Here is a 25,980-nt window from a genome sequence, read left to right on the forward strand (position 1 = left end):
TTAATTTTTAAAATTAAAAGTTATAATTGAATTTAATTTAACAAATATTTAATTGAATGAGTAATTTAAATTTGAATTTTTAAGCTTTTAGATGTAAAATATTTTTATTCGTAATTATTAATTTGAATTTGTATATTTAAACCAAATTAGTATTTTGAATTTGTTAAAAGTTATAATTGAGTTTAACTTAGCACAATACCTATTGAAGAAGTAATTTAAATTTAAGCCTTCTAAATTTTTTCATAAGTTTCATTCAAATTCAAAATAAACTTCAAAAGTACTCCTAAAATACTAAATAAAAAAAATTTATTGAGAGGTTTTTTTTTTTTTTCTTTGTAAACAAAATTAGTTTTTTAAGAAACAAAGATAGCATAAACAATATTACAATCTAAAACATGCTTGAAAATTTAAATATTCAAAAGCTTTATTTAAAAATGAATCATCTAACAAGCTCTAGCCCATGCCATATGATTAACAAAACTAATAATTATAATAAGAGCTAATAAAATTTGAACAATGTAAAAATACAGATACATGAAGTAAATAATGATGGAGATAACAATTCCAAACTAGTGTTATTATATATAAGCCAATAAAATTCCAAAAGAAAATAACAAAGATAATTATTGTCTCTTAACAAATTATATTAAATAAATGATAAATTATATAAATTCAAAACAATAAATAAAATAATAAGTAAAAACAAGATAATTTGTTAATTAGATAAAATACATGATTAATAAAAACAAATTCCAAGAAAAATTACAAGATAATCTTAATTAGATATCTAATTAGTATATATACACATAACATCTTTCATTTCTAATGAAGTCAAAGTCTCATTCAACAATGTTTAATAATAAGGTGATCTACTTTTAAGTTAAACACAAGCAACATGCCACATATATAGAGAACAATGCTATTAGAAATAAAGACAATCAAACTTGAACTTCATCATTTTAAGACCATAATGAACTACAAATCCCAAAGCAAAAAGATTCAGGGCAAAGACTGCCCACAAGATAAACTTAATCACATCCATTACCATCCCATATATCAATTGAATCTCAAGCTCACAAATTAAACATTAGAAATGTTTAACTCAAAACCCTAAAGATATGAAAGTAGAAGGCTTTTAAGACCCTAAAGAGAAATTAAAACTAAAATAATAAAAACTTAACAAGAAAATATTAGAATGAAAGGCCAAAGATAAAAAGTAGTTTTGCATCTCAACATAAATATACAACAATTAAAAATAAAAATAAAATAAAATAAAAGATGACTCAATTAAAAATAAAAATAAACGGTAAAATAAAATAAGAAAAATATTAAAATGAAAGAAAAAAGATAAAATAAAGTTTTAAAACAAGAAATAAATAAATAAATAAAAGGAAAAAGAAATTAAGCATGAACAAAAAGGTAAGAAAATGAAAAAATAACGAATTAAAATAAAAAAACAAATAAAAATTTCAAAAATGAAAAGAGATGACAAAATAGAAAAAAATTTAGTTTAGAAAATACAAGAATTATATAAAAAGTAATAAGAAATATTAACAAAGGAAAAAAGTTAATATACAATAAAAATAAAAACAAAAGAAGAAAGTGAAAAAAAATGAAAATAAGAAATAAAAAAATTTTGGCGAAAAAAAGAGAAAATCAAGAAAAAAGAAAAAAAGTATATAGAAAATTTTAAAACAAAGAAAAAGGTGAAAAGAAAAAAAAATATGAACGCATAGGAAAAATAAGTCAAAAAATTTTTTTTAAAAGGAAACAAGTTAATGAAAAATTATAAAAATGCAATAGAAAATAGCCAACAAATGATAAAATTAAAAAAAAAAAAGCCAAAGAAAAGATAAAGAGATGAAAAAAAAATCCAAAACATTATAAAAAATTTATGAAAATATAAATAAAAAAATAAAATGAGAAAAATAAAAATAAAATAAGAAAAAAGATAAATAAAGTAAAAAAATAATACCAATAAGAAAAAATTTTAAAATATACAAAAATACAATAAAAATAAAAAAAGTGAGAAATGAAAAAATAACAACTTAAAAATAAAAATAAAAAAAAAGAAAAGGAAAAGGAATGACAAAATGAAAAAAATTAGTATGAAAAATACAAAAAAATGAAAAAAATAATAAGAAAATAGTATAAAAATCAAAAACAAAAAAAATTAAAAAAGAGAAAAGTTAATATAAAATAAAAGTGAAAACCAAAGAAAGAAGTGCAAAAAAATAACAATAAAAAGAAATTTGTGAAAAAAAAATAAGAAAAGAAAGAGAAGAATAAAAATAAAAAGAAAAAAAATGAAATCATATGAAAAAATAAGTAAAAAGAAACAAAAATTTATAGGAAAAAAAGTTATTAGAAAATAATAAAATAGAACAAGAAATGAAAACATAAAAAAACCGAAAAAAAAGAAAAAAAGGTTCAAAAAATAAAAGATAAAAAATAAAAAATTCAAAACTTTATAATTTTTTTTAAATATAAATAAAAAAGGATAAAATAAAATAAAATACTAACAAAAAAACAATAAAAATAAGAAAAGCATTAGAAATAAACAAAAAAAAGAAAAAGAAAATAAAAAATTAACAAATCAACAAAATAATTAAAAAAGAGAAAATGAATAAAAATTTAAAAAATAAATAGGAATGTCAAAATAGAAAAAAAAAATTTAGTTTAGAAAATACAAAGAAAAACAAAAAAAAACAAATATAGAAAAAATATAAAAAATCAAAGAAAAGTTAACACGAAATATAATAAAAACAAAATGAAGTGTGAAAAAAGATATAAAAATAAGTAAAAAATAAAAAAATAAAAATACTAAATATATAAAATAAAATCAAAATAAAATTTTCAAAAATGAAATGGGATGACAAAATAGAAAAAAATTTAGTTTAGAAAATACAAGCTAAATATATATATATATATATAATAAGTAATAAGAAAACTTAACAAAGAAAAAAAGTTAATACAAAATAAAAATAAAAACAAAACAAGGAAGTGCAAAAAAAAAAATGAAAACAAGAAATAAAAAAAAAACTTGTGAAAAAAAGAGAAAAAAATGAAAAAATAAAAAAAAATGAAAAGACAAATATGAAATAAAACAAAAAAAAGTATATAGAAAGTTTTAAAATAAAGTAAAAGGTGAAAACAAAAAAATATGAAAGTACATGAAAAAATAAGTAAAAAAAAGAAGAAAAATTTAAAAGGAAAAAAAGTTAACGAAAAATTATAAAAATGTAATAAAAAATAGCCAAAAATGATAAAATAAAAAATCCAAAACCTTATAAAAATTTATGAAAATATAAATAAAAAATAAACCAAAAAAATAAAAATAAAAATAAGAAAAAATATTAAAGCAAAGGAAAAAAGATAAATAAAGCATAAAAAAAGAAAAAAATCAATACCAATAGGAAAAGAAAAAAATTAAAAATATATAAAAATATAATAAAAATAAAACAAGTGAGAAATGAAAAAATAACGACTCAAAAATAAAAAATTAAAAATGAATAACAATTTCAAAAATGAAAAAGAATGACAAAATGAAAAAAAAAATAGTATAAAAAATACAAAAAATAATAAAATAATGAGAAAGCAGTATAAAAAATCAAAGACAAAAAAATTAAAAAAAAGAGAAAAGTTAATATAAAATAAAATGAAAACCAAAGAAGGAAGTGTAAAAAAAAAGTATGAGAATTTAAAAACGCAAATAACAAATGAAAAAAATTTGTGAAAAAAATAAGAAAAGCAACAGAATAATAAAAATTAAAACAAAAAAATGAAATCATATAAAAAAATAAGTAAAAAGAAAGAAAAATTTGTAGGAAAAAAAGTTATTGAAAAAAAAAATAGGACAAGAAATGAGTAAATAAAAAAACCAAAAAATAAAAAAAAATTCAAAACTTTATAAAAAATTTTTAAAATATAAATAAAAATGGAAAAATAAAATAAAATACTAACAAAAAAGCAATAAAAATAAGAAAAGTAATAGAAATAAACAAAAAATAAAAAGAAAATAAAAAATCAACAAATCAACAAAATAATAAAAAAAGACAAAATGATTAAAAATTTCAAAAATAAATAGGAATGTCAAATTAGAAAAAACTTTTAGTTTAGAAAATATAAAGAAAAACAAAAAATAAATAAATATAGAAAAAAAGATATAAAAAGCCAAAGAATAGTTAAGACAAAATATAATAAAAACAAAATGAAATGAGAAAAAAGATATAAGAAAAAGTAAAAAAAATGAAAATACTAAATATATAAAATAAAATCAAAATAAAAAAATTTTCAAAAATGAAAAGGGATGACAAAATAGAAAAAAATTTAGTTTAGAAAATACAAGCAAATATATATATATAAGAAGTAATAAGAAAACTTAACAAAGGAAAAAAGTTAATACAAAACAAAAATAAAAACAAAACAATGAGGTGCAAAAAAAAATGAAAACAATAAATAAAAAGAAATTTGTGAAAAAAAGAGAAAAACAAGAAAAAATTAAAAATTAAAAAACCTACCCATTTCTTCTTAACTTATTTTTTCATTCTGGTTATTTTATTGCCAAAATTTCATCTATTTTCATGTACATGTTACACCCATTCTTTCTACTTGTGAAGTATGGCTTTTCATGATTCTGTGTGTATGGCTATTAAGAGATTGTTTCTTCAGGCTACCTCTTGTTCTTTTTTTCCTCAACTGTTTATATTTTGCTATTTCCTTGTCACAAATTTGTTTTGATTGGTACTGTTATTGAGTACTCCATCTGCTCTTCACCATGTTGTAAATCGGAATTTTCCAAACTAAATTTGGAATATTTGGTGGCTCTACCATACTTGACGATGAAAATTTCTTCTTTCATCATATATGATAGTAGAAAAAATCATCTTTATAATAAACATACTTGCCCCATCTCTTACTTTGATCTTGTTATCAAATTATTAGGGATAACAAGTTGGATTAAGGCATCCTTTAAGCCGGTTTAGGTAGTATGGATTTGGATGGTAAGATTAGGGCATCTTAAAAGTCGGTTTGGGTAGTATGGTTTGAATGGTATTCCAATAGTAAAATATTATAATTCATTGTAGGTTGCCATAAAGTTTGGATAGTGTTTTAAAGGTACTAATTATCCGAACTTGATTATAAACAATAATATTTTAATATTATAGATTTATTTAAAAATTATTTATTATGAAGGTAATACTTAAATTAATTCATTAAGTGTTCTAATTTATAATTTTAACTTTTATTTATTTTATATGGATTACTTTCATTTATTAATTTAATTTCTTTTAATAATATTTTTTAAAATCAATTTTAAATTTGAATTTAAATTTTAAATTTTAACTTAATAAACAAATATTTAATGAGTTTGAATAATAATTGGTTTTTTTTTATATATATTATGTGAGTTAGATTTAGATAATAAAATTAAACATTATTTGAGTATTTATTGAATTCAAATATTTTAATAAATAAAAAAATTTGGATACTTAAAATTAACATATATCCTATCTGTTGTCATTCATAAAATTCGTAACACAATTTATAAAGTAGGCTTCCTGCTAATTTCAAATTAAAGAAAAACATGTTCTATTTCTTCCTCTAGAATCATCCTAAGAATTAAAATATTTTTGTGATATTTGATTTAACATGTAATGCAAAGATAATATGATTATTTAAAACAGTAAATTTTGGTATTCACTTTATTTTTGTTTAGCTATTATTTGTAGTGAAAGTTTTCTCCAATTGTTTTCGATTAATTTGTACTTTGAAACAACTTGCTTGCATGATATCAAAACATCAAATATATTTTATTAGTGATTGAGGTTGTCTTTTAGTATGTTGGATTCGAAAACAAGCCAAAATGACATTTTTAATTGATATCTATACTAGCATAAATGATTAGAAAATGATTGGGCTTACGAAAAAAGACAAGGAGGGAATTATAAAATTAAGTACTTTATAAAAATATTTATTATTTGATTTTATAATAAAATAATTAATAAAAATATTTATAAGTAAAATTAATAAAAAGTTAAAATTACATCTCAATATTTAAATGTACATATATTTTGATTAAATGTATATATAACGTATAATAATCATTTAAATTTTAAATTAACAACTATTAAACATTAAAGTGATAAAAAATAATTTATATTTTTATTAATTTTATATGTTAAATATCTGATTATGATATCAATTAATAAAAATATGTGAGATCACCCTTTTAGTAAATTTTTCGTCGGACAAATGAACCACCGGCCATATATATTAATCAAAAAGTTATTTATTTATTCCTTTTTAATTTTACTTTTGTTCAAGCTTCTTGTTGACCGTAGGGTTGAAGCAGCAGATAACGCCACCACTCTATTCTCTCTCTTGCAAGCCCCTAACTCTCACTTCATCAAGTCTCAATCTTCTCATTTTTTTTTCTCTTACGATTCTTGTTTTTCTTCTAAAAGTTTCTAATTTTCTTCAGCAATGGGAGCTTCGTTGCCTCCGAAGGAAGCTAACCTCTTCAAACTCATTGTCGTAAGGCTTCGATTCTCTTTTCTCCCTCATTTTTGAGTTCGTATCTACGTATTTCTAGTTGGTATTTATACTTGTATTTTGCTTTCTTATTTTTTGTTTATCGGATCGCACTTCTTTCTTCTTTTTGTTCTTTGCTTGCAAAACCCTAGCTGGATACTGGTCTGTTTGCTTGCTGAGAAAATCGGTGGATATCAATTATGAATGGAAATTTGGACTAGATAAGCTTGTTTGTCAATTAGGTTTTTGCTTTTGGGCAATTTTTCATATAAATTAAGTTCATTTTCTTTGTTCTGTTTAGCGATTGAAGCTTAATTAAGTTTATTGCTTTGCTTAATTTAGGTCAATGAATTCGATTTGTTGAAAAGCAACTTTAAAAAATTGAATTTTGCTTTGACCTTTTTTTTTTTTCTTTTTTAAGTAAGGATGCTCGTTGTGCTTTCCTTTTGGTGATAATTCATTTGTATCATCATGGAGAAAATTAGAGAAATGAAAATAAAAGGGTTTGGTGACTCTTCCTACTTTAGTAATTTCTCTTGTATGTTGCCATCTTTTTAAAATAGGAATTTTGTTGGTTCCTAATGGGAAACAATTGTGGCATTCTGGCTTTTATGCACATAAGCATTCAAGACAATAACAAACTTTGTGAAACAATCTATTTAAGAATTTGATAAATTGACTGGGACAATTTTTAATGTAATTGTAGGCTTTGCTGGTTAAACTTGAATATTTATATATTTTAAGAACTTGTTCGTATTAGATATAGAAATGCAACATTTGGATGTTTTCCACACGCTATTGAGAGTTTTCCCCCCTTCCCTCTTATTTCTTCTAATTTATAGTGAAAACTAGGGTTTTGACGGGTGAATTCTTACTCTATTTTAACTTCTATAGTAATGGACTCTTGACACAGTTTTTTTGCCTGATTTTTATGTAATTAATATTTATCTGTTATTATACTCTAGCTAATTCTCATAACTGAATTTTTATTGCTTTGGAGGTCCATGTGCTATTGCTAAAGCTCTTGTATATTTTATCATTGCAGAAATCATATGAAACTAAACAGTACAAGAAAGGACTGAAGGCTGCAGATGCAATACTGAAAAAGTTTCCTGACCATGGAGGTAGTTTAATTTTAAGCACTTATTTATTTATTTGTTTTTGGCTGAGAGGCACTTATTGTTTAGTGTTTATGTTTGCATGGTTCTTGTAAATGTACCTGTATAAAGATGCAAGAACTCTGAAACAAAAAGAACTTTACACTTTAGAGGAAAAAGGGGCTGTCACTAGATAGTTTATGTTGTTATCAAGGTTATTGGTTTCAATAATCCTTACAAGAATGCCTCTAAGTTTGACATGATTGTTTCTGTAGACTGTATGTTCCTTTCTCATGTCTTATGATTGATGTCAATTGCATTTTTGAAAGCACTAGCTGTATGGTGACTAGTCCATGATTTATGATGGTTCTAGAGATAAGTGGAACATTCTAGCAGTATCAATGTGGAGATATTCTCTATCAACTGAATATATTGCATTAATTTCGGGTATATAACTACATTTTTAACCTATACAGTTTGAAATCTGCAATATTTGAATACCTTCTTCATCTTGGTTGGGTTTTGTGAATATTCATTAGTGTGCGGTATTGGTAGAGTGTAGTAGCGTTTTGTTTAATATATCCATCCTTTTAAATATGCAGTTTCCAAGTAATATTTTATACTATCTGGTAACTGTTTGTTTGTTGTGTTTGTATGTTGTCATATGGGCTTTTATTCATTATTGTCAGAAACATTGTCAATGAAGGGGTTAACCTTAAATTGCATGGATCAGAAAACTGAAGCTTATGAGCTTGTTCGGCTAGTTGTAAAGGTTATCTTGTTTATTTTCTTTTGGTTGCTATAATGTCAAAGCAGTGTCACTTTTTCCTAACATTGTTTTCATGTTTGTGTCTTAGTGTAGAATGATGTAAAAAGTCATGTTTGCTGGCACGTTTATGGTCTCCTGTATCGGTCAGATAGAGAATACAGGGAGGCTATCAAATGCTATCGTAACGCTTTGAGAATAGATCCAGACAACATTGAAATACTACGGGACTTGTCACTCTTGCAGGTATACCTTATTTACCTTCCTTCTCTATGATTTGTACATCTAGACTCAGTGTTAAATCTAAGATGTTTATCTGTTGTATGCTTAATGTTAAGTAAGAACATTTGCTTGTCATGGTATTTTTCGAACATTTAATGGAGTTTCTTTGTATAAGATTTCTTGTAAGCTTTGTGGTTTGCCTAAAAGATTTTTCAGATTCCATTGTAGAATTTGAGAATCTCAAGTATTAGGGTACTTATAGGCAAGTCAATATTGCAGCTAAAATAGTTTGGTGCCAACTTTTGTGCAACTGTAAGTTTCGTGGTAGTTGGTAAGAGCAGGTTCATTGTGGTAACTTAATATAACTGGATGAAAACACCAAGATCAGCTACATAGTTAGTAGTGAAGTGAAAATAAATTTTATGAAATTTGAAGCTGTTTAGTTGCTTGATGGAATCTACTAGTAGATGGATAGAAAAGGCATAATTATATTAAGATAGTAACAAAAGAGACAAAGATATATGGCTTAAAACAGAGGAATGGAATATGAAGATAACTCAACTAAAAGGGAGAGGCTGTATGAGACCATGAAAAAAATATCTTCTTAAACACTTAGAAAGTAGATGAGTCAGCTGGTTTTATAACTTTGAAAATTTAGATCATAGTTTTGGTAGAAACAATTTATGGCTTTAGGGGAAGGAAAATGATATAACAGACATCATCTGATATTCTGGCAGCAGATTAATATGCGAGATGGTTCAGATTTAGTATCTTAATTGAAGGTTTTGTTTTGAGGCACACGCAAAAATAAAACATAAGTAATATAATCAGAAGCAACCAGTCTGATTTGATCCTTTCGTTCTCATTATACTGTAACAAGCAACCACCTCGAATTGATAGTTTCTGGTCTACCGCCACAGATCCTTTTTCTCTCTCATTCTACTAGTTCCTTAATGGTTGAAAGTGTTTATAGAATGACAAGTAATATAATCGGAAGCAACCAGTCTAATATGATCCTTTCATTCTCATTATCCTGTAAGAATCAACCACCTTGAATTGATACTTTCTGGTCTACCGCCACAGAACTTTTTTCTCTCTCATTCTACTAGTTCCTTAATGGTTGAAGGTTTTAACATGAATGACCTTTGCAATTAGAAAGTGTTTATACTTTCTGGATCAGATCTGGTTCGGTTCTTCTCTTAACTTCATCTGCACATGTGCCTTACTGCTCCAGAATAGTAACAAAAGTCAGCATCTTTGATACTGAAATTGATGATTTTCGTTTCTATTATTCTCCCTCGATGCTTTAGTGCTTGCCATATTATGGATTCTTAACTCATGATTTCAGATGATTAAGTCATTTGTTGGCATTAACTTATTTGTGCCCCCCCCCCCCCCCTTATTTATGGTTTATATGCCTTGAAAAGTTAAAGGAAAAAGTATGAAGATGATGAGCATTTGTCTTTCTACTAAGATATGAAGTTTGAGAGAAATTTTTTGGATTTGATCATGGTTTTGTATTTTCTCATTGTCATGTTTCAGGTTGTATCAGAAATTATTACATTTATGTTTTATCTTTTGCATTGCAGGCACAAATGTGAGATTTGACAGGATTTGTTGATACAAGACAACAACTTTTGCATTTGAAACCAAATCATCGCATGAACTGGATTGGCTTTGCTGTAGCCCACCATTTAAACTCAAAGTACTTGTCCTTTATTTTTTTCTTAAAAAAATTTGTTCCAATTCTTATGCTAACTTTCACCAATTTCTGTTGACTTTTATTTTGTGAAACATGTTTTAGAGTGTTGTTATTGTTATGTATACTTGAAGGTCCAAATTGAAGGGCCTTTTGGTATTGAAAGTTGAAATATTTGTTGATATAATGAAAGCCTTTCTTTAAATTAAATGCTTAATCAGGACTTAATGTTTCTAATTATATGATCAAATGGGTGCTAACATGGATGAATTACTGTTGATTTTTAACACGTGGTTCATATTGTTTGTATGACTTCAACTAAACATCCAATAAGATATCAAACTTCTTTTAATGGTGGGTGTAGAATGTGTTAAAGATGTTACTAATATGTATAGATAGGTGGGTAGATAGATAGGTACCCTACTATTCTAAGCTGGTTGCACTTGCATTTATGAAATTTGGTCGCAAATTAGCCTTTTACAAACAATGCCTAGTTAACCGCAGAGTTCTGTTGTTTTTGCTATAGTTTTATATGGTGACAATGATGATGCCATATTTTCATTTGGCTTTATGTATGAATGAATTGAAGTTGTTGGCACAACAGTTACGAGGGTTTTTCCTTTTCTGTCCCTGTCTTAGCCAAGTAGTTCTAAGTGAATGAAGTCTTATTAATTTCATTCATCCTTTAGGTATTTATGCTGTATTCCTTTTTTTGGTTGATGTTAGTGGTGCAAAAGCAGTTGAAATTTTGGAAGCATTTGAAGGGACATTAGAAGATGATTATCCACCAGATAATGAACGTTGTGAGCATGGTGAAATGCTTTTATATAAGGTATTGGTCATGTACTTCAACTCTTTTTTTTTTGCATGCATATGTATGTGGGATGTGGCTGTAATTTCACATGAGTTGACTTCATTATACAGACATTCAAAATTTTAGAATTTATACTAACATAGAATGGGAGTGACTGATTTGGTGTCACTTGTCAACCAGATGCCAACACAGTTAGTGAAATTATCCATAAACCAAATAAAGTAATTAAATATACAAAAATTAAAGATTTTTAATGCCTTTACCTTCTTTATAAATGGGGTCCCTTTTTTGAATTAATTCTAATTTTTTTCACATGCAATTAGAAAACCTACCCATTTCTTCTTAACTTCTTTTTTCCTTCCGCTTATTTTATTGCCAAAATCTCATCTACTTTCATGTACATGTTACACCCATTTTTTCTACTTGTGAAGTATGGCTTTTCATGATTCTGTGTGTATGGCTGATAAGTTAAATTAAATCATCTCCAAGTTTACTTTAATCTGAGATGGAGGACTAACTAGTGGCCTATAGTGGTATTTGGCATCTATAAGATATTTAATTCTTGATGTATTCATGTTAGAGAGAAATATGGCTTGTTCACTAATTGTTGGGCCTTCTACCAGTAATCATATCTGTGGTGTTTGTACTTAGCAGCTCTGAATCTTAATAATTGCTAATCTCCAATTATATGTTCTGTGGAACCATTTCGGAATTTTTGTTTCTGATATCTTAATAAATTAGTCTATCTTTCTTTTTGACTACTCTTTTTTGGTTTAACACCATTAACACGATTCGAAAACAGCTTAACCAATTGGACAAGTACCTACAAGCCTTAGCCCTTGCAGTAGCATTTATTTCTTTAATAATATATTGGCATAGAAATATGCATAACTACATTCATTATGCATAATGGATGCTGTACATCTAGACTAGTGGTGCCCCCTGCTGCTTTTCTGATGTTTATGAGGGTATGGTATTTTTCTCCAGATCTCTTTGCTAGAGGAATCTGGGTTTCTTGAGAGAGCACTTGAGGAATTGTATAAGGAAGAGCCAAAAATAGTACGTGTCAAATGTATAATACCTGAATACTTTTAACATTAATAATTTTGTAAGTTTTGAATTTTTGGACATTAAAATTCTAACCAATTCTATTATTCTAGGTTGATAAATTGACTTATAAAGAACAAGAGGTTTCTCTCCTGGTGAAACTTGGATGCCTAGAAGAAGGTGCCAATATTTACAAGGCTTTACTTACCATGAACCCTGACAAATACAGGTGAGTCTTATGCATTTGGTACTCTTTTGAAACACCTAGTTAAGCTCATTAATAAATCTTTCATAGCAAAGAATATTAGTCAACTCTTTCCTTTTATATAGCACTTCTTGAAGTTATAATTGACTTCTTTTTCTCAATGCCGTGGTGTATTATTATTGTAGGAAATGAAGAATAATTAATATTCTGAATAGTTTGTGTTTAAATATATTTTTGTTGGGCTAATAGGTTTTTCAATTCTTCTTGTAGTAACACCCAAATTCCTTTACCTATGTTAGAACTTTATGAAGGGTTAAAAGAACGGTAGAAATAGTCATTATTTTTTATGCTCTATTTTCGTTATGCTCTATTTGGATGATTAAATTGTTAAACACTTAATTTTTTTTGTTTGAGTAATTGTTAATTATTAGATTTTTAAAATTTTTTTAACCAATCAAATTTGAATTTCGTCATATTATATTTTGATTTGCTAATTTTTTTTAATACATTAAAAGTTATTTGATTATAATTATAATTTTTAATGGTATATAATTTTTTAAAAACCCAAAAGAAGTGTTTTCGTATATTTATAATTTTATCTCCTCAAACCTCACGTTATGGAAAAACATGAAATCTCAATTTTTAAGCTTTGGATTATTCTTTAAAAAAATCTCGAAGAAAAAATAGAAACTAAGTGATTAATTTCTTAAAATTTTAATTTATTAATTTAATTTGTATGAAAAAAAATTAAACATTTAAAATATTTCAAATTTATAATTTTAAAAATCTGACTAAATTAAAATTTAATTAAATTATATATTATTTGAACCAATAATTACTCCAAAAGATCTCGCACCACAAGTTAAAAAAAAAAAAAATTCATATATCTCCTTGCTAGTTTGCATGAACAATTTTATCAGCGTGTCATGAACCTTTATTTTCTTTCTTTCAGCAATTTATTGAGTTTTTCTTTTACTAATTATAATCAAGTAAGCCAATAAAAATTGGTGCAAATGATTAAAGTTTAAGATTTAGATGTAAAGTATTTAGATTTATGATAATTAGATTCAAATCTTTAATGATTTTTTATTAATAAATAATTTATTAATTTTTAAAAATAAGATAACTTCTCTTATTTTTAATTTTTTTTTTACAAAAAAATATAATAAAATAAAAACGTCATAATATAAAAAGAATTTTGATATATTTAACTTGGTTTTCTTCTCAATTGATTCATTATTTCAATTTTTCGTTCATGATTTTGCTAATTTTCTCCTTGATAATATAGTTATCAACAATGTTTTAGAAGCTGATCATGGGGTGCAGTGATGGTTGACCCCATGGAATCATAAACTCCACCACGTGTCTTTGGGAATGGGACTGATGAGAAGGGGAGGGTCCTCCCCTTATTTTGAGAAAAGTCTAAATTTCTAAACCACCAAATAAAATGATCAGCTATTTTTTTTTTTTTGGTGAATTGGTGAGGGGTCTTTTTGTAATTGCAGATATTTATCAGTCTTTCACCATCCTGCTGGCCAATTTTGAGAAACGATGCTATTCCTTCTCACTAGTCATCCTTGCAACTTTTAAGCTTTGGCTTGGCTGGGCTTTTGGTTAAAGTTTGGTGTGGGGGTAATTTAGATTTTAATTTAGAATTGCTTTTACTAACATTCGCATCCTCCATTCTTCCTCAACTTTGTTTTTGTTAGAAAAATGAATTTTTTTAAAAAATTGATGGGGCTTCTCCACTTTTTCTATTTGCATTTTTTTTTCTTTTGAAGTGCATTTTTTTTTTTCATTTATATAAAAGAAGCAAAGCTGATTTTCATCAAATATATTTTTCATTTAGTCACTACATTTATTTTAAAAAAGTCAATTTTTAATTTAAAATTTAATTGGTTAAGTTTCAACGGTTAGATTTTTTTGCATTTTAAATTTAAAACCCACTGTCTTCAGCCATTCTTCTCATCATTTCAATTTTCTTTCTCTCAAATTTAGGTTTTTCGTTTTTGGATTCACTTTCGGCTTGGAATATAGATTATTGTCGATAATATCGACATCAAGCAAGTAATGAGTCGATTCAACTTTCCTTGAGATTGGGCATCAAGATTAGGTTGGGAAATTAGGGTTCTTGATCTAATAAGAGGGAAATTAATTCCTTTGAGGGGAAGGAATTTTTCTCGGCCATTGGTCAATCCAAACAAAGTAGAGAATTAGTTGGTGGAGGACAAATTGGAATGTGTGAGGAATTTGGAGACCTTTTGAAGGTTTGATTTCTACCATCTTAATTTTATTTAAATTTTTTTACTTCAAATAATGCCCGATTTGATTTTTTTCTATTTTTTTCTGATGATAAAATGTGTTCTCGTTATAGACTGTAGATAATGATATTGCTAGTGTAAGTTGTTTTATTATGTCTTAGCTGTTAGTCATATTAATTTGATTTTCTGTTTGGTATTTTTTTTAATGAGCTCCAAATGGTACCTCGGGATGTTCTGTTCATTATATTTACTCTGGATTTCTTCTCTCTCTTATTTATAGAATCACATGATGCAAATCCAACGAAAACCTTACTTTTTTGTAGAGCTATCAAGCTTTCTCCCCTTTTCTAGAGAGAGGAGGGGCAGCTATTTTTACAAATACTCTTGTAGGGATCTTGTTTTTCTTGATGGCTTGATAAGAAATTGTGACAAAAATCTAGTGATGTGCTTCTACAACAGACACAGTCCATTCGATGGCTTGTGATATTCTTAAATAATCTAGAAATAGATAGTTGTGGTATTATGCTGAAATACTTCATTGATGTCTTGATGTGACAATAGTAAGAACTCTAGGTGGTTAAAATTATGCTTTCAAATGCTTCACCCCTAGAGAGTTGACATGGTGGCTAATTCTTTTATTAGTGGCTATCTTTATCTCATTCTTTTAGTTAAACTGACTTTCCTACATAAAAACCTTTTGACGATGGGCCAGGTTATGGCATGATTGAAATAAAGTGTCAAACTCTAGAGCTTTTGGAATTTGACTCATGCAGTGAGGATGTATTTAAATTGTTTCTTCCTGTAACCTACATTTGTTATGTATTCATTCATGAGAATTGTAATTATTGCTGTTACAATGTGCATCATTATTGCCAATAAATGCTACTTCCTTTATGATGTGTGATGAATGTTCTAGGACTTATATTAAAACTTTGTTTTCTCAATTTTTAGAGGATACCACTTGATTTACTGCAAGGAAACAAATTTCGTAAAGCGGCAATTGATTGCATTAAGCCTTTTCTAACCTTTATATCCAAGTGAGATTTTTTTTTTTTTATATTAGTTTGACTGGTGTTTTTTAGTTTGACTGGCTATTGTTTCTTGATCTTTTGGAGAAGTTCTTGGAATTTTCTTGAAGCTGGGTCTATGTGTATATTATTTACTTCTCTTTGGTGATAGAGTCGGATACTGAAACATGTTGGTGATTTGGTAGCTGTGGCTTCATTGACAGATGAAGCTAGGTGTATGGATCTTGCAGATCGCTATATAAACAGTTAATCTGTGAAGCGAATGTTGCAGTCTGATCAGGTTCTAAGGCTTCCCCACTTCATCTTTTGTAATGGTTAATATTTGTCACTAAATTTCTTTCGGTATTATTGTACTGTTCACAAACTTTTTCTACTTTTGAAGGTGGCTTTGGCAGGAAAAACTGCTGTTTTGTTCACGAAAGATGGGGGCCAGCACAACAACCTTCATGTGGTCTGTTTTTGTTTATTACCTTCCACATGTTGTTGTCTCTAATTATAATTTGGGTACACCTACTGAGTGTTATCCATCTTTTGAAGGTATGAACTTGCTTATGATGAAAGTTGCTTTCGACATGGTGATTTTGGACGGGCCCTGGAGAAATTTATAGCTGTGGAGAAGCACTATGCTGATATTACTGGAGATCAATTTGATTTCCATTCTTATTGTTTGCGGAAAATGACACCACGTGCATATGTTGGAAAGCTGAAATTTAAAGATTGGTCGCATTCACATTCTTATTTTCACAAAGTAGCAGCTGGAGCCATTAGGTGAACATTTTTGTTAGGATCTGCAGCCTTTTCAATGATTTGCAATAGACTTATTCTGTTTGGTTGTGGCCTGTACGTGTAAAATGCTATGCAAGCTCTGTTGTCTATTTGTCTGGGTGCTTTTAGCGTCTGTCACCTATTGTTGATCAACACATGCACGTGATGCTTCATTTTTGTTAGGATTTGCAGCCTTTTCAATGATTTGCAATAGACTTATTCTGTTTGGTTGTGGCCTGTACGTGTAAAATGCTATGCAAGCTCTGTTGTCTACTTGTCTGGGTGCTTTTAGCGTCTGTCACCTATTGTTGATCAACACATGCATGTGATGGTTCATTTTGGGTTAGATTCCTTTTTGCCTCTCTCTTTTTCCCTTTGTCTTTTAGGGAATGGGGGATTATTGCATACATATATGTTGCATTAATCATACGTTGCAATGATGTGTTGTCTGAACCTTGCTTTCAAAGCATGAAAAACTTCCTAAAGGTTATTGTTGTTCATTACTTACCCTTGTACAACTATTCATTTGTTAATAATTAGACACTCCCATTATGATATCCAATCTAATTGAAGACTCTTCTAGCAGCCCCTCCATTAATAGGAGAGGGGATATCATATCAAGATTTCTGATTCCCCTCCCCTACTCTAATTTTTCCTTGAATCCTAGACGTAAGGATTTACAACATTTTTGAAGACAAAACCTTGCTAAGTTTATAATCTCAAGAAAGTATCAAGAGTCATTTTCTTGCACTTGTTTTGCTAGAGAAAATTTTTTTAGTCATATGAGCAAAGCAGAATATAGGGTTCCAAGTTTTTTGTTGATCAAGCAACAACCTGATTTGAACCGGGGAATAAGGGATTCGCAATCCCCGCCTTACTGGTTATCCATGTCACCAAAGGTTAGAAACCAAAAAGAATGAGTGTATCCCCTTTATAACTTTAGTTATAGATTGGATCCATACCTTCAATTAGTTATAGTATCTCAAGTAAAAAAATTAGTATTGTTCTTTTTTTCTTTCAATAAAAAAAATTCTTAATTTGATTTATATTATAATGTAATAATATAACAACAATTATGACTCTAGGTAAAACCCATAACGAAAGTTATTGCACGGCAACAAAAAGTTCAACCCAACAATGAAAAGCAGCTTGAGGTTTTTGTTCTTTTCATCCCTATGCCATTATGAAAAATTTTATCTTTATGAGTACCCATTTGCATGTTCATTGATTTATGATTTGGGTGAGTGTTTTTTGATTTCATTTTGTGTCTTTTGTCATCTATTGTCTTGCTTATAAGTACTCCTGTTTAAGGGTACCCATTTGCCTGTGCTGCTAGTTCATACATTTGAAGATTTTATCTTGGTTAATGAGGAGGTCAAATAATTTGATAGAATTTCAAGCTATTGCTATTGGAAATTACCTTCTGCAGATGTTTAGCTCAGAAATCAGATTGATTTAGTTAGATATATGAGGGTTGATTAGGAGACACTATCTGGTGTAATATAAAAGATTTTGGCTGAGGGGCTCAAATGAGCAAGCTCAAGTCCTGAAAGTAGCCTCATTGTGTAAAAAATGCTGAATCCTAAAGGCTAGGAACATTTTTCAAATGACTCTTCTTGGTTTCTCATCCTTCATTGGCAGGATTAAGGCTGAGTACTGATCCTCTTTATGAGGGAAGATTACTCAAAAGGCTGTTTAGAAAGCATTCTCCAAATTGCTATAAAAACCAACCATCATAGCAAAACGGCAGTGTCTGTGTTTCTTCATTTTTGGGTTCTTCCACACACTGAAATAACCTTTGCATATCGACAGGAGTTGACCTCAACCTTTGGACCTTGTGATCCTTTATGTTGAGTTGATGAAGCTAGCTCGTTAGATTTTGAAGTTACTTACCAGCCAAAGACTAATTTGTTGAAAACTATTGGTGTTTTCGCAGCAGCTTTAACAGGGACTGTGGCAATTAACCTATCATGGGTTACCAACATTCAGGTTTATCTTTAATTTCTTGTGCAATCCTTTCTTTGTAGGTTGTAATCATTTTTTCATCTTTGGCCAATATTTTGTATATTCTTGTATTATGCACAGAAGCCTTTCTTAATTTGATCTAATTTCATAATGCATATTTCTATGGCATTGCTTTTTGTAATAGGATATGCAGGCATTATCTTTGAAGAATTTCTAGCCTTCAATAAAAGTGGAATAGATTGTTGATGGCTGTGAGTTTATGGGTGGTAAGGAGCATAGGGGTAAGAATGATTCTCAGATGTTTAGGATTGGACTGTGTTTTTTTGCTGTCCCTCTTCTTGTAGTTTGCATCATATTTATCATTCTCATAAATTGGGATGAAAACACAAAATTCTGTTGCGTATTGGATGCTTTATTCGGTACTATGTCAGGGTTCAACCTGTTTCTCTCATGTTCATTGGTGGTGGCCTCATGACCCGTTATTCATTCAAGAGTTAATGAAATACAGGATGCTTGGGCTCTAAACTTATTTCCTGATCTACTAGTTTTATTGGTCTATGTTTTTTGGTGAGCAATGGCTTGTCTTTTTATGAAGTGATCATTGCAAGTTAAAATCATTTATTTTTAATTTATGTTGGAGCCCACTTCCCATTTAAAGGAGGGAGCATCTCCAATTTAAACCAATTCCAAGGAACTACCCTAGCAATGAATTAAGATAGCAAAACTAGGTACCTACCCCCATGGTCAATAGGGAGAGCCAAAGTTTGCGTTTGTGTGTGGCTTGTTACCATCACTAGGAATTCTGCAAATGGTTACTATGACTATCTCCCTTTATTAATGGAATTCTATGGTCTACTTGTGCTGATGCATCTGACTTCTGTATGGAATTTTTTTTTTTTATCGTTTTCTTATTTATTTTCGCCTTTATCTGTTAATACTTGTGTAATAAGGCTTGGGCCATCACATTTGTAGGCTCCTTCAACTGATTTAGCTGTTTCAGAGCTGAAACATGCATCTGCTGAATCATTTTTTCTTGCTTGGTGCAATGACTATTGTAGAGATAGTTGATGCCCCTCAAGGATTTGAGCTGGTTGCTGACAATATAACCACTCTAAAGCCACGGACTCTGCTTTGGGTGGTGAGTTGATTTCTTTCGGCTATAGTCATACTGACAATTTTATCATTAATGGTTCATATATGAATCTAATTGAGAGTTCAATTGCACGGTGAAGCATACCCTGTGGCCTAATTTACCCACCGACCGTGAAATTTGTCTAGTGGGTATAAACCAATGATGTAGATGATTACAACTGATAAGATGGATTCAGAAGAATCTTAAATGTGCATACTTATGTGTCATGGCTAAAGTTATTAACCTGCTGAAGAAAATTGGAGAAAGGATAAAAAAAAATGCGAAAGTTATGTTAAAGTATTCATTAGTTGCTTTTCATGATTCAAGTCCAATCTCACCTCCTCGAAATTAAAAAATTAAGCTCTTAAAATTTTTAAATCTTGGCCCATTCATGTCCCAAACCAATGCACTGAAGAGCCTTTGTAGTTAATTTTCAATTATAAGATAAAGATTTGATGTTGCAACTTAATCAAAAAGACCTTAATTATGTCTTACCTTGAAGAATAAAGCAGACGATGGCCTTTAGTATTTGCCCTAAGCCTTAATTGTAAATATTCTTGTTTGATTAAAATCTCTTTTAGCATTTGTCAATCAATAGATGTTAGTATTTTGGATTTTTTTGATGGTATAGGATTTTTGTAATTATCATTGAGAAACTACATTTTTAGGAAGATCAATTATCATTTAATGTTTTGCTCATAGAAATCTATTAATTTTTGCATTAATGATACTAAAATGGAGAGAGGTTATCTAGGTGAGTACAAATACCAATATTTTCATCATGTTTATTTATGGCATTGGTTGTAAAGTAGTGGGATATTCACAGAACAAATGTAATTTTTTTAATGGATTTTTCTTTTTGGTTCCAAAGGAACTTATTGAGGCTACTGCTTTGAGATACCATATGTTGAATGATATGCCAGTTCAAAAGAAAGCTTACCTCGTTTCATATTGTATTCTCTAAAACTCTAAATACGTGTCTTTTTTCATCTTTCATTAGATGTGTGTTCTCATTGAGTTTTTCTTATGTTATGATTATTCATTGAGAAAGTAAGTTAATGTTGTCTTAAGGTTAGGGTTAGTCTTTAACAATATAAGGCCTTCTATTTAGAAAGTAATGGATAATTATCTTAGGGTTGTATTGGGGTTTAATTTATTTAGGATATATTGGAGGTTTTGAGTTTAGGTTAAGGTTATAATACTTTATTTGTGAGCTTGGGGTTGTTCAATCAGTAAAATGAGTTGTAATGAATGTGGTTAGCTGTTGCTTTATTCATTTCTTATTGCCTTACTTTTACTTTATTTGCTAGCTGTCTTTGTCTTCATTTTGTTTACTTGCTGCATTGGTTTTGATCAGTTTTGGCTTGCTTTTTTTGTAGTTGTTGCATGGCCTCCAAGTTCTTCTATTTTTATTTCTCAAATAGCATTGTTATAGTTATACTTGGGGGAAACACTAAAATTATCCTATGGCATGACAATTGTGTTTAACTCAACTAGTATGTAATTGTTATATGACACGTTGAATGGAAACAATAATATCTCTAAGCATCTCTATAGATGTCTTTTCTTGTTGAGATTTTGTTTTCATGTTCGGTTTTGGTCCACTAAGATTATTTGGTTCCATAACAATTGCATTTAACTTAAGTGGTATGGACTTATTATATCACATCTTGCTGATTTTAGAATGGGACGTGACTTTGAATGAAGCTTTCTCTTGTTATTTGGCTCTTTGAAATGGAAATATAATATTCCTAAGATTTCTGTCGATATCTTTTCTCATTAAGATTTTGTTATATCAGATTCTTCTTGTTTCATTTTTTCATTTTTTGTGTACATGAGTTGAGTTTTGTAATTTTGCTTTCGAAAAAATCTTTGGATTGTGGTTTCGTAAGTATGATTGTTATTTGGTAGTCTCTATGGAGCTCAATGGATTGTGTGCTTGCAAGCTTGCAAAGATGGGAAGAATTAGAGATTCAAATTTGTATAGCTGTGTGTTGTGCATGTTAGGAGTTAGTTATTTTTTGTTGGTTTAACTTTATTGCTTGATGGATTAATTTCTTAGGTTTAATTTCTGAAACTAAGTACCACCAAACCCAAAGGTTGAGTGTTAAAAGGAAGATTCCTTGCCTCTTTTGTTATTGGAGTTAGTTATCATCTTTGGCCATTCATAGTTTTCGTTTTTTTCTCATTGAGGCTTTGTTATGTCATGTTTTGATTTTTTTTTTGACACATTTATCTATATCAGTTTAGTTTTTGGAATTTAACTTTTTGAAAAAGCCCTTAGTTGTGGCTTCTTAAGTGTGGATATTATTTAGTAGTTGTCTGCTCTAAGCGAATGGCTTGCATGATAAGGAGGAATTCAATTTCTATGCCTCGTGTATGTATATTTTGCAAGTTTCTTGTTTTGTTTGTTACAATCTTTTTGTAGGATAGAATGGTTTCTTTCTTTTAATTTCTGAAACTTAATTTTGACGAGGATAGAAATTGCTGCTTAAAAAGAAGATTATCTGTATGGGCTGTGTGCTCTAAGCAAATGGCTTGCAGTATAAGGTGAATTCAATTTTTGTGCATCTTGTGTGTGTAGGCGTATTTTGAGAGTTTTTTGTTATGTTGGTTTCACTCTTTTTGTTAGGTTAAAATTCTAAAACTTAATTTTGACATGCATTGGGCTTGAATGCTTAAAAGGAAGATTATTTCGTTTTGCTGGATTCTTTGAAATTCTAAATATATGTTGTCATAGTCTCTCAGTTGGTGTCTTTTTCATTGAAATTGTGTCTTGATTCTTCTTGTTTTATTTTTAAACTTTTACATAAATTAGGGCTTTGTAACTTTACTTTGAAAAATTCCTTGGGTTGTTCTTCCTTTAGTGTGGTTTGTGATTCGTTGGTCTCTATTAAACTTATGCGCGATGTGCTCCAAGAGCGACTTGAAGTGTAGGGGGAATTAAAGATTCTAAAGTTATATGTGTGTAGGATTTGAGAATTAAAAATTTGTGTGGCTGTGTATGGGAGTTTCCTTGTTTTTCTCTTTGTGTGCTCTAAGCTAATGGCTTGCATGATTAGCTGAATTCAATTTCTGTGCCTGATATGTGTGTAAGTGTATTTTGGGAGTTTTTTATTTTGTTGATTTCATTCTGTTTGTTACAGAACAGGTTGGTTTGTTGGGTTCAATTTTTTAAACTTAATTTTGAGGTGCATTGTGGTCAAATGTTTAAAAGGAAGATTATTTCCTTTTGTTGTATTCTTTGAAACTCTAAATATGTGTATGGGAGTTTTCTTGTTGTTTTGTAGTGTAGGAGAAATTAAGGATTTTAAATTTCTATGGTTGTATAGCATTTAAGGATTAAAAATTTGTGGCTGTGTGTATGGGAGTTTACCTGTTGTTTTTCTTCTTGTGCGCTTCAAGTAGTGAATTCAATTTCTGTGTGTAGGTATGTGTTTAGGGAGGTTTTTATTTTGTTGGTTTCACTCTATTTGTTACAGGGCAGATTGGTTTGCTAGGTTCAATTTCTGTAATTTAATTTTGACATGCATTGTGGTTGAATGCTTGAAAGGAAGATTATTTCCTTTTGCTGGATTCTTTGAAACTCTAAATATATGTTGTCATAGGCTCTCGGTGTCTTTCTTATTGAGATTGTCTCTGGATTTTTCTTGTGTCATTTTTAAATTTTTACATAAATTAGGGCTTTGTAACTTTACTTTGAAAAATTTCTTGGGTTCTTCCTTTAGTGTGGTTTGTGATTTGTTGGTCTCTATGAAACTTATGCGCTATGTGCTCCAAGAACGACTTGCAGTGTAGGGGGAATTAAGGATTCTAAAGTTGTATATGTGTAGGATTTAAAGATTAAAAATTTGTGTGGCTGTGTATGGGAGTTTTCTTATTTTTTTTTGTGTGCTCTAAGCTAATGGCTTGCATGATTAGCTGAATTTAATTTCTGTGCCTGATGTGTGTGTAGGTATTTTTTGGGAGTTTTTTGTTTTGTTGATTTCACTCTGTTTGTTACAGAATAGGTTGGTTTGTTGGGTTCAATTTCTGAAACTTAATTTTGACATGCATTGTAGTCAAATGTTTAAAAGGAAGATTATTTCTTTTTGTTGGATTCTTTGAAACTCTAAATATGTGTATGGGAGTTTTCTTGTTGTTTTGCAATGTAGGGGGAATCAAGGATTCTAAATTTTTATGGTTGTGTAGCATTTAAGGATTAAAAATTTGTGGCTGTGTATGGAAGTTTTCCTGTTGTTTTTCTCCTTGTGTGCTTCGAGCAGTGAATTAAATTTCTGTGACTCGTGTGTGTAGGTATGTGTTTAGGGAGGGTTTTATTTTGTTGGTTTCACTCTATTTGTTGCAGGGCAGATTGGTTTGCTAGGTTCAATTTTTGTAATTTAATTTTGACATGCATTGTGGTTGAATGCTTAAAAGAAATATTATTTCTTTTTGCTAGATTCTTTGAAACTTTAAATATATGTTGTCATAGGCTTTCAGTTGGTGTCTTTCTTATTGAGATTCTCTCTGGATTCTTCTTGTGTCATTTTTAAATCTTTACATAAATTAGGGCTTTGTAACTTTACTTTGGAAAATTCCTCAGGTTCTTCTTCCTTTAGTGTGGTTTGTGATTCGTTGGTCTCTATGAAACTTATGCGTTATGTGCTCCAAGAATGACTTGTAGTGTAGGGGGAATTAAGTATTCTAAAGTTGTATGTGTGTAGGATTTAAGGATTAAATATTTGTGTGGCTGTGTATGGGAGTTTCCTTGTTTTTCTCTTTGTGTGCTCTAAGCTAATGGCTTGCATGATTAGTTAAATTCAATTTCTGTGCCTAATGTGTGTGTAGGTGTATTTTGGGAGTTTTTTGTTTTGTTGGGTTTCAATTTCTGAAACTTAATTTTGACATGCATTGTGGTCAAATGTAAGGAAGATTATTTCCTTTTGTTGGATTCTTTGAAACTCTAAATATGTGTAAGGAGTTTTCTTGTTGTTTTGTAGTGTAAGGTGAATTAAGGATTCTAAATTTCTATGGTTGTGTAGCATTTAATGATTAAAAATTTGTGGCTGTGTATGGGAGTTTCCCTGTTGCTTTTCTCCTTGTGTGCTTCAAGCAGTTAATTCAATTTCTGTGCCTCTTGTGTGTGTAGGTATATGTTTAGGGAGGTTTTTATTTTGTTGGTTTCACTCTATTTGTTACAGGGCAGATTGGTTTGTTAGGTTCCATTTTTGTAATTTAATTATGACGTGCATTGTGGTTGAATGCTTGAAAGGAAGATTATTTCCTTTTGCTGGATTCTTTGAAACTCTAAATATATGTTGTCATATGCTCTCGGTGTCTTTTTCATTGAGATTGTCTCTGGATTCTTCTTGTGTCATTTTTAAATTTTTACATAAATTAGGGCTTTATAACTTTACTTTGAAAAATTTCTTGGGTTATTCTTCCTTTAGTGTGGTTTGTGATTCAAGCAGTGAATTCAATTTCTGTGCCTCTTGTGTGTGTAGGTATGTGTTTAGAGATGTTTTTATTTTGTTAGTTTCACTCTATTTGTTACAGGGTAGATTGGTTTGCTAGGTTTAATTTTTGTAATTTAATTTTGACATGCATTGTGGTTGAATGCTTAAAAGTAAGATTATTTTTTTTCTGGATTCTTGAAAACTCTAAATATATGTTGTCATAGGCTCTCAGTTGGTGTCTTTTTTTCATTGAGATTGTCTTTGGATTCTTGTGTCATTTTTAAATTTTTACATAATTTAGGGCTTTGTAACTTTACTTTGGAAAATTTCTTGAATTGACTTTATACTGCAAGTCATTTGTTTAGAGCACACAGTCCATACAGATAATCTTCTTTTTAAGCAGCAATTTCTATCCTTGTCAAAATTAAGTTTCAAAAATTAAAAGAAAAATTATTATATCTTACAACAAAAAGATTGTAACAAACAAAACAAGAAACTTGCAAAATATATACATACAAGAGGCATAAAAATTAAATTTTTTTTTATCATGTAAGCCATTCGCTTAGAGCAGATAATCACTAAATAATATCCACACTTAAAAAGTCACAACTAAGGGGTTTTTCAAAAAGTTAATTTCAAAACAAAACAAAAACTCTCAAAATACACCTACACACACATTAGGTACAGAAATTGAATTCAGCTAATCATGCAAGTTATTAGCTTAGAGCATAAAAAGGGAAAAACAAGAAAACTCTCATACACAGTAACACAAATTTTTAATCCTTAAATCTTACACACATGCAACTTTAGAATTTTTAATTTTTCTTACACTGCAAGTCGTTCTTGGAGCACATAGCGCATAAGTTTCATAGAGACCAACGAATCACAAATCACACTAAAGGAAGAACAACCTAAGGAATTATCCAAAGTAACGTTACAAAGTCTTAATTTATGTAAAAATTTAAAAATGACACAAAGAATCCAGAGACAATCTCAATGAGAAAGAC

General features: G+C 28.9%; 1 pseudogene across 1 annotated transcript; it reads left to right on the forward strand.

The window, feature by feature from the left end:
* Positions 1 to 6,296: 6,296 nt before the first annotated feature.
* Positions 6,297 to 14,372, forward strand: LOC111317368 (N-terminal acetyltransferase A complex auxiliary subunit NAA15-like; annotated as a pseudogene). The gene is made up of 9 exons (XR_016328620.1): positions 6,297 to 6,537; positions 7,580 to 7,658; positions 8,321 to 8,403; positions 8,494 to 8,643; positions 10,209 to 10,324; positions 11,045 to 11,150; positions 12,120 to 12,191; positions 12,293 to 12,408; positions 13,890 to 14,372. The product of XR_016328620.1 is annotated as an N-terminal acetyltransferase A complex auxiliary subunit NAA15-like (transcript).
* Positions 14,373 to 25,980: the final 11,608 nt, after the last annotated feature.

This window comes from Durio zibethinus, chromosome 16 (assembly GCF_047325235.1).
Source record: "Durio zibethinus cultivar Kanyao isolate XHJ-2024 chromosome 16, ASM4732523v1, whole genome shotgun sequence".
Taxonomy (NCBI): domain Eukaryota; kingdom Viridiplantae; phylum Streptophyta; class Magnoliopsida; order Malvales; family Malvaceae; genus Durio; species Durio zibethinus.